We start from the raw sequence: 10667 nt of genomic DNA, 5'->3' as shown, positions 1-10667 counted from the left end.
CATGAAGTAAAGACATGAGGGATTTGCATGTCAATTTAGCCAACTATAGGAAGTGGCCGGCCATGGTAATGAAGATGGGCAAAAGAAAACATGTCTTGAACATGTTTTGCTAATGGTGGATGTTAGAAATAATAAAATAAAGAGCATGGGCAAAGGGAACATGTTTCAAACATGTCTAGTTAATGGATCATGTTAGAAAGAATAAAGAAATGGAGAAAAAGGGAAATGATGAACAAAAAAAAAGAGTGTGGATGCCCCCTTGTTGCCGTGAGTTGAGGAAAAGAAAGGAGAAAAAAAATTTTGTTGTTCATCCTTTCTCATTTTGTTACAATTGCCATGGCTTGAGAAGAAGAAAAAAAGTGTTCATGTTTTCTTTCTTTTGCTATAGCCAAAACAAAGGGTGAAAAGAAGGGAGATTTACTCAAGTCAATTCGACAAGTACCTTTGGCTACTAGGAGGTAAGCTTTGAGTTTGTTGATTTGGTTTTGTAATATGCTAAGTTGAATGGTGGATGCACTCTTGGTAAGGTCAAGGAAGTTGAGATTTCTTGTGTGTGTCTAGGCAAAATGCCGAATGATTTAGTGTTGGAGATAGGAGCTTACTTAGAATGATAAATTCTTCTCCTATGATTATTTTTCTTGCATGTTAAATGGCTCCTACTTAGCCATGCAAAAATTTGTAATTTGTATGGATGATTGGAGCATTCGGCTAGGGTATAAAGGAAGGGATTTTGGTTGTTTCATCTAAGTATGGATGATGAATGTGCTATGGAAAGAAATCGGTCTTCCTATGAATATGATTCGTGAATGTTTATATTAGTAAAATAATTTATGTTCAAACACTTGAGGATTCGGCATTGTCCATGACTATTGTGTTTAGGAGGTGATTTTGATTATTTGAATATTGGAAAGTAAGAATAGGTGTGATCGGTCATGGGAATTTGAGATGTTGTACATTAGAATTGAAAATACTTGAGACTAGGTTACCTTAATAGTGATAATACATTCGGCCTTGATGCATAAATTGAATGTTGGCTAAGGTTTTGATATTTTGAACAATGATAGTTGTGAATGGAGTGAAAACCATTAAATTATACACATAAGTATCCAGCAAGAAATTTAACTACTAAATGTATTTATACTAGGAGATCAAGACATCAAAAGGGGAGAATCAAACAAAGGCAAAGCAAAGATAATCGAGTAGTCGATTGGAAATCGTTTCATCCAATATAAGGTAAGTCATTAAGCATATATTTGGTATTGTTTTAAATGATCATAATATCTATGCAATTGTGTTTAATGAGATGATATGTAAATGAAAATGTATGTGTATGGAATGATGACATTGTTGAATGTAAAAGAAATAGTGAGATGTGTAGAAAGTTTGCTTTCGGCACTAAGTGTCTTGAACAATACGTGTGTACGGTGACAAGATTGGCACTAAGTGTGCATGCTGGAAATATATGGCACTAAGTGTGCATGCTGGAAATATATGGCACTAAGTGTGCATGCTGGAAATATACTGACCTTTGGGTGTGCGAGCTCAAGGGTATGGCACTATGTGTGCGGGCTTAAATCACATGGCACTAAGTGTGCGAAATCGAGTATTAAGCACTTTGTGTGTGCGTACTCTATATATATATCTCGATCGAACAATTATATGGAGGGTGTGTCTTCATCGAGTGGAGTATGGACAGCGGAAAGAGTAAGTACCTTGAGTTCGTGGCTAATAGATACTATGTTCATGCTCGGGGTTGAGTCGGTAAGTTTTAAATCTATGTGATGATTTCAATTGCATGATTGTTTGAAATGAAATGATGAATGGAAATTGCTTCAAATATCCTATTGAATAGTATATGAAATGTAAATGTATGACTTGGTATGACATTGATCCGAAAGGTCTAAGGAACTATGGTAGTTCGGTATGGTGGAACAATGGGCCTTGTTTCATTATTTCATTTTATGATAATTTTAGTAACGGATGGTTGTGAAATGCTTATGACTTCTTGAGTTATAAACTCACTCGGTGTTTTCTTGTCACCCATTTTAGGTCTCTTGGACTCGTATTGTTTGCGTGCTCGGAACCGTCGTTGAAGTCATCACACCGGCTGGAAATCTTTTGGTATTGTCTTCGTAGTTGAACTAGGAGAACATTTGGCATGTATAGGCTATTTTGTTTTGTTGAATTTCGGTTGTAAACTTTAAGCCATGCGAAAATGGCCTATGTGGTCGGTTGAGTGTGAATCTAAAACCTATAGGCACGAGCCTTAGAAACCTTAATTTTGATAAGGTGGCCATAGTTTGTATTATGTATGATGAAATAGTTGGCCATGGAAGAATTATGAAATAGTCATTGTTTGCTTTAGTAACAGATGCTGCCAGCAGCAGTGAGGTGAGATGGAAAAATCACTAAAAATAGTAGAAGTAGAATTAAATAGTGAATAAATTATGAAATTGAACCATGATGAATCTATTTTCATATGGACGAAACGAAACGACCATATGAGCTGTATTTTAAGGGATAATCAGGTTTTCCCGAAACAGGGCCAGAACGGTTTCTGGAGCCCCTGCTCCGAATTTGAAAATTTACTATAAATTAACCAGAGATAATTAGAAGTCATGCTCTATATGTACGGATTCCCTTGTGAGTCTAGTTTCTCTAGAAACAAACTGCATAAGTGTTGGAGCCCTTTACAGGAAGATATCCAAGTCGTAGTGCACAAAGGTCAGTGTAGTCAAACCCTGAAACAGGGGAGACTTTAACTAATAAACTGTACTAATTAGCTCGACCAAAAATTCTAGAAAAAAATGTATAGATGGAATTATGAGTCTAGTTTCAGGGAAAATTTACGAAACTTATTTTCGAGTTCTAGAACTCGAGATATGATTTTTAAGAGGACAGTGACGCAGTTAGCTAGCTTTGCTGAATGTAAATTAAATATTTCCAAGAGAGAAATAGAGGAAGTAAGCCCGGTAACACCACGTGGTCAAATCCGGTGACGGTCACGGGTTTGAGGTGTTACATTTTATTGGTATCAGAGCTATGGTTTAGTCGGTTCTAGGACTACCATAGCGCGTACGAGGCTAGCTATACATGCCAAATTGTTAGTGCTTAAAAAGGTGATGACTTCTGACGGTTGAAGTTTTTGTTTTGATTAACAAATGGAACCTGGGGTAGAGAGACCCTTGGCGGATGACGTTAAAGGTGGAGCGGCAGCTCCCGCGCAAGGGACGCCGTCTGTTGAGCCTCAGTCATCCGCGAATAATCAAAATGAAGGGGCGAAACAAGCCTTCTTCACCATGATGAATGAGTGGGTCGCGTAATATGCCCGAACCAATCCGGCTGTCCAACCATTCCCGAATTTAAATCTCGCACCCAAAGAGCCCGCAATGCCTCCGATTCTCGATCCCGTGAGGCCGAGTAAACCACTTGTAGACCTGATTAGGAAGCGCGGGCTGAGGAGTTCAAGGCCATAGTTACCGATGATGCCGAAAAGGCCGAGTTCGCTCGATAACACCATTCGAGTGTTAGATGAACTGTCATGCACACCGATGAATGTCTTAAGTGTGCTATATCCTTGTTGCGAGACTCGACTTACTATTGGTGGAGGACTTTAATTTCCATAGTCCCAAACGAACGAGTTACTTGGGATTTCTTTCAATCGAATTTGAAAGAAATACATTAGTCAACAGTTCATCGATCGAAGCGTAAGGAATTCTTGGAACTCAAGCAAGGCGGATGATCAGATCTCGAATACGAACATGAGTTCATAAGACTTAGTCGGTATGCTCGAGTGTGTGGCTGATGAGGTTGCGATGTGCAAAAGACTTGAAGAAGGATTGAATGAAGAGTTAAAGTTACTAGTGGGAATTTTGGAGATAAAGGAGGTCGTGACACTAGTCGAACGAGCTCGCAAGGCGGAAGAACTTGGGAAGGAGAAGAAGAAGGTTGAATTTGAAGCAAGAGATTATCGTAAAAGATCGACGAGTAAAGCTCCGTTCTCGGTGTAAAGAGGTTCGGGGAGGACACCAAGAAGTCGAGGACGATCATGGGAATTTCCATTAGAGCCCGACCATTGACGGACTCCGAGCTACTTGGTAGCTAGTGTGGGCAATAATCATCAAGAGAAACCCGAATGCCCCCAATGTGGAAGACGGCACCTAGGTGAATGTTGGGGTAAGTCATTAATAGGGCTGTTATGGATGCGGTTCAAGGACCACTTCATTAGAGATTGCACGGAGCTAGATGAGAGGAATAAGACGCAAGGTGCAAGACCTAGTGGAACGACGGCTGGAGGTAGGCCCCCGAGAATCTCTGGAGGCAGGGTGGTAATCAGAGAGGAGCCTCTAATACGGCTGTCCGATCTGAGACCCGTGCTCATGTTAGAGCATATGCCATCCGCGCACGAGAGGAGGCATCCTCCCCTGACGTTATCACTGGTACTTTTACTCTCTTTGATACTAGTGTGATTGCATTGATTGACCCCGGCTCTACTCACTCATATGTATGTGAAACCTTAGCATCCAGTAAGACTCTACCTGTTGAGTCTACTGAGTTCGTAATTCGAGTGTCAAACCCTTTGGGTCAATACGTACTCATTGATAAAGTGTGCAAGAGATGCCCCCTAATAATTCGAGAATCCTGTTTTTCGGCCGATCTGATGCTTCTACCATTTGATGAATTCGATGTTATTCTTGGTATGGATTGGCTGACCGTACATGATGCAAATGGTGGATCGCAAAAGGAAAACCATTGATTTGAGGAGTGCAAATAATGAGGTAGTCCGAGTCGAGTCTCTCGATTTAAAAGGAGCGCCAATGATAATATCTTCTATGACCGCTCGGAGGTATGTGAAAAGGGTGTGAAACATACCTTGCGTATGTGTTTGAAAGTAAAGAGACGGAAAGGAAACTCGAATCGGTACCGTGGTTTGTGAGTATTCGGATGTTTTTCCGAGGAGTTACCGGATTGCCACCGGTTGAGAAGTGGAATTGACATCGAAGTTGTACCGGTACTACGCCGATTTCAATAGCCCCGTGTCGTATGGCATTAACGGAATTAAAGGAATTGAAGGTTCAATTGCAAGAATTGACGGATAGAGGTTTCGCTCGACCGAGTTTTTCTCCATGGGGCGCACCAGTATTGTTTGTGAAGAAGAAGGATGGAATTATGAGATTGTGCATCGACTATCGTCAGTTGAATAAAGTGACGATAAAGAATAAATATCCGTTGCCACGAATTGATGATTTGTTTGATCAATTAAAGGAGCCTCAGTGTTTTCAAAGATAGATTTGAGGTCGGGGTACTATCAGTTGAGGGTCCGAGAATCGGACATACCCAAAACTGCTTTTAGAACGAGGTACGGTCACTACGAATTCTTAGTGATGTCGTTTAGGCTCACTAATGCCCTATGGTATTTATGGATTTAATGAATAGAATTTTCAGCCATACTTGGATCGGTTCGTAGTTGTATTTATCGATGACATTTTGTCTATTCGAGAGATGAAACCGAACATCTTTGAACACCGAGGCTAGTGTTGCAAATCTTATGAGATAAGCGATTATCGCAAAGTTCAGTAAATGTGAATTTTGGTTGAAAGAGGTTAGCTTTTGGGGCATGTGGTGTCCGCATCGGGTGTCAGGGTGGACCCGAACAAAATTTCGGCCATAGTCGATTGGAAACCTCCAAGGAATGTTGCCGGAGTTAGGAGCTTTTTGGGGCTTGCCGGATACTATCGACGATTTGTGAAAGGTTTTTCGGTGATAGCTGCACCGATGACGAAACTACTCCAAAAAGATGTTAAGTTCGAGTGGTCGAAACGCTGTCAAAAAAGTTTCGATCGACTAAAAACCTGTTTAACCGAGGCCCCAGTGCTAGTACAGCCGGAGTCTGGTGAAGAGTTTGTCATATACAGTGACGTATCCTTGCTTGGGTTAGGTTGTGTGTTGATGCAAGAAGGTCGAGTTGTGGCTTACGCGTCGAGACAACTAAAGCCGCATGAGAGAAACTATCCGACCCATGACCTTGAACTAGCAGCCATAGTGTTCGCCTTGAAGATATGGCGGCATTACTTATTTGGAGAAAGGTGTCATATTTATTCGGACCATAAAAGTCTTAAATATCTGATGACTCAAGGAGATCTAAACTTGCGACAAAGACGTTGGCTTGAGTTGTTGAAGGACTATGAACTTGTCATTGATTATCACCCAGGAAAGGCCAACGTGGTGGCCGATGCTTTAAGTCGTAAGGCACTGTCTGGTTTGAGAGCGATGGATGCTCATCTATCCGTTTCACCCGAGGAGGTGCTAGTAGTCGAATTAGAGGCCAAACCGTTATTGATTCATCAAATACTTGAATCTCAGAAGGTCGACGCTAAATTGGTCACTAAACGAGTCGAATGTGTTTCGAATGAGGAATCGAATTTCAGATTGATGATAATGATTGCTAGACATTCAAGGGTCGATTATGTATTCTAAGGGATTCGAAACTTGTTTCGATGATTTTGAACGAGGCTCACAGTAGTCGAATGTCAGTCCACCCGGGTAGTACTAAAATGTACAATGATCTGAAACGCCAATTTTGGTGGCCCGGTATGAAACGAGACATTTTAATTTGTTTCAAGTGTTTGACATGTCAACAAGTGAAAGCGGAACATCAAGTACCATCGGGATTACTTGACCAATAATGATACCCGAATGGAAATGGGATCGAGTAACAATGGACTTTGTGTCTGGGTTACCATTGACTTAGAATAAGAAAGACTCGGTCTGGGTCATTGTTGATAGACTGACCAAGTTTGCTCATTTTATTCTTGTCCGCACGGATTTTTCGCTTGATAAATTGGCAGAATTATACGTCTCCCAAATTGTTCGATTGCATGGGGTACCTATTTCTATCGTGTCGGATAGAGACCCAAGATTTACATCGCGATTTTGGAAGAAATTGCAAGAGGCTTTGGGTACCAAGTCGCATTTTAGCACTTTTCACCCCAAACCGATGGTCAATCCGAACAGATAATTCAAATACTCGAGGATATGTTGAGATGTTGCATCCTTGAGTTTAGTGGTTCATGGGAACGATATTTACCTTTGGTTGAATTCGCTTACAACAATAGCTTTCAATCAAGTATTAAGATGGCGCCTTACAAGGCTTTATACGGTCGTAAATGCCGTATCCCATTATTCTGGACTGAACTTAGTGAAGGAAAAATCTTCGGGGTTGATTTGGTTAAGGATGCCGAGCAAAAAGTTCGAGTAATTCGTGAAAGTTTAAAAGCTGCTTCGGATCGCCAAAAGTCGTATGCGGATTTGAAAAGAAAAGACATTGAATATCAGGTTGGAGACAAGGTCTTTCTCAAAGTTTCACCTTGGAAGAAGGTGCTTAGATTTGGTCGTAAGGGCAAGTTGAATCCGAGGTTCATCGGGCCATATGAAGTATCCGAACGAGTTGGGCGATTGCATATCGATTAATTTTGCCCCGAGCTCGAAAAGATTCACAACGTTTTCATGTCTCGATGCTTGACGATATAGGTCGACCGTCGCACGTAATCACTCCATCCGAGATTGAGATTCAGCCTAACTTGAGCTATGAAGAAGAGCCGGTTCGCATTTTGATGCGTGAAGTGAAAGAGTTACTGAAACAAGAAAGTTCCGTTAGTAAAAGTGTTATGGCTCAAACACGGGATAGAAGAAGCTACATGGGAACCCGAGAACTCGTGAAAGAACGATACCCAAACCTATTTATCGGTAAGATTTTCGGGACGAAAATCTCTTAAGTGGGGAGAGTTGTGACACCCTAATGTGACCCTAGTCGGAGAGTGGTTTCGGGACCATAAAACCGAGTCACAAGAATAATTAGGTGTTATATTACGTGCTTATTGTATGTGGAATTTGTATGCGTAAATATTTCGTGCCTTGATTTTATTAATTAGGTGCTAATTCATAAGAAAGGACCCATGTGTTAGGACTTGAAAATGTGATAGGTGAATTTTAAGTGGCCAAATAATGCATGAAGTAAAGACATGAGGGATTTGCATGTCAATTTAGCCAACTATAGGAAGTGGCCGCCATGGTAATGAAGATGGGCAAAAGAAAACATGTCTTGAACATGTTTTGCTAATGGTGGATGTTAGAAATAATAAAATAAAGAGCATGGGCAAGGAACATGTTTCAAACATGTCTAGTTAATGGATCATGTTAGAAAGAATAAAGAAATGGAGAAAAAGGGAAATGATGAACAAAAAAAATAGAGTGTGGATGCCCCCTTGTTGCCGTGAGTTGAGGAAAAGAAAGGAGAAAAAAAATTTTGTTGTTCATCCTTTCTCATTTTGTTACAATTGCCATGGCTTGAGAAGAAGAAAAAAAGTGTTCATGTTTTCTTTCTTTTGCTATAGCCAAAAACAAAGGGTGAAAAGAAGGAGATTTACTCAAGTCAATTCGACAAGTACCTTTGGCTACTAGGAGGTAAGCTTTGAGTTTGTTGATTTGGTTTTGTAATATGCTAAGTTGAATGGTGGATGCACTCTTGGTAAGGTCAAGGAAGTTGAGATTTCTTGTGTGTGTCTAGGCAAAATGCCGAATGATTTAGTGTTGGAGATAGGAGCTTACTTAGAATGATAAATTCTTCTCCTATGATTATTTTTCTTGCATGTTAAATGGCTCCTACTTAGCCATGCAAAAATTTGTAATTTGTATGGATGATTGGAGCATTCGGCTAGGGTATAAAGGAAGGGATTTTGGTTGTTTCATCTAAGTATGGATGATGAATGTGCTATGGAAAGAAATCGGTCTTCCTATGAATATGATTCGTGAATGTTTATATTAGTAAAATAATTTATGTTCAAACACTTGAGGATTCGGCATTGTCCATGACTATTGTGTTTAGGAGGTGATTTTGATTATTTCGATTATTGGAAAGTAAGAATAGGTGTGATCGGTCATGGGAATTTGAGATGTTGTACATTAGAATTGAAAATACTTGAGACTAGGTTACCTTAATAGTGATAATACATTCGGCCTTGATGCATAAATTGAATGTTGGCTAAGGTTTTGATATTTTGAACAATGATAGTTGTGAATGGAGTGAAAACCATTAAATTATACACATAAGTATCCAGCAAGAAATTTAACTACTAAATGTATTTATACTAGGAGATCAAGACATCAAAAGGGGAGAATCAAACAAAGGCAAAGCAAAGATAATCGAGTAGTCGATTGGAAATCGTTTCATCCAATATAAGGTAAGTCATTAAGCATATATTTGGTATTGTTTTAAATGATCATAATATCTATGCAATTGTGTTTAATGAGATGATATGTAAATGAAAATGTATGTGTATGGAATGATGACATTGTTGAATGTAAAAGAAATAGTGAAATGTGTAGAAAGTTTGCTTTCGGCACTAAGTGTCTTGAACAATACGTGTGTACGGTGATTTAGATTGGCACTAAGTGTGCATGCTGGAAATATATGGCACTAAGTGTGCATGCTGGAAATATATGGCACTAAGTGTGCATGCTGGAAATATCTGACCTTTGGGTGTGCGAGCTCGAAGGGTATGGCACTATGTGTGCGGGCTTAAATCACATGGCACTAAGTGTGCGAAATCGAGTATTAAGCACTCGTGTGTGCGTACTCTATATATATATCTCCGATCGAACAATTATATGGAGGGTGTGTCTTCATCGAGTGGAGTATGGACAGCGGAAAGAGTAAGTACCTTGAGTTCGTGGCTAATAGATACTATGTTCATGCTCGGGGTTGAGTCGGTAAGTTTTAAATCTATGTGATGATTTCAATTGCATGATTGTTGCGGAAATGAAATGATGAATGGAAATTGCTTCAAATATCCTATTGAATAGTATATGAAATGTAAATGTATGACTTGGTATGACATTGATAAAATTTCATTTCTATTTTAAAAAAAAGTAAATTAAAAAATTTTCAATTTAAAATGGGTTTGTTTTTAAAAAATTTTTATTTAAAAAAAAATTTAAAGAAAAAAATTTTCTAAAATGAAAATTTTATTTAAAAAGGAAAAAGTTTTATTTTAAAAATTTTTATTTTTTTTAAATAAAAAATTTTTTTATTTTGATTGGGAGGTTTTTTTTTGATTATGAATTTTATAGGATTTTTTTATTTAAAAATTTTAAATTTTTTTAAAAAAAAATTCCTTTTAAATTTTAAATTTTGAATTATGGGGAAAAAAAAAGGGTTTAAAATTTTTTTTAAATTTTTTGGAAAATTTTGGTAAAAAATTTATTAAATTGGTTGAAATTTTTAAAAATTTTAAATTTTTTTTAAAATTTTTAATTTGGTAAGGGTTTAATTTAAAATTTTTTTTTGGGAAAATTGTTGGGTTTTAAATATTTAAAAAAGTTAAAAAAAAATTTTTTTTAATTTTAAAATTGGTTTTGAAAGTTTAAAAGGAAAAATTTTAAATTTTTTTTGGGGATAAAAATTGAAATTTTGGAAAATAGAAAATTTTTAAAAATAAATGAAAATTGGGTTTTTTAAAAATTGTAATTAAGTTTGATTTTGGGGCCTTTTGAAATGAAAAAAGAAAACAAAAATTTTTTAAAATTAAATAGGGGAAAAAAAGATTTTTTTTAAATTTTTAAGGGTTTTAATAGATAAATTTAATTAATATTTAAATGTTTTGGGTTTT

Source organism: Gossypium arboreum, chromosome 5 (genome assembly GCF_025698485.1).
Source record: "Gossypium arboreum isolate Shixiya-1 chromosome 5, ASM2569848v2, whole genome shotgun sequence".
NCBI lineage: Eukaryota > Viridiplantae > Streptophyta > Magnoliopsida > Malvales > Malvaceae > Gossypium > Gossypium arboreum.
The sequence above is the reverse complement of the archived record's forward strand: the minus strand, read 5'-3'. Positions refer to the sequence as shown.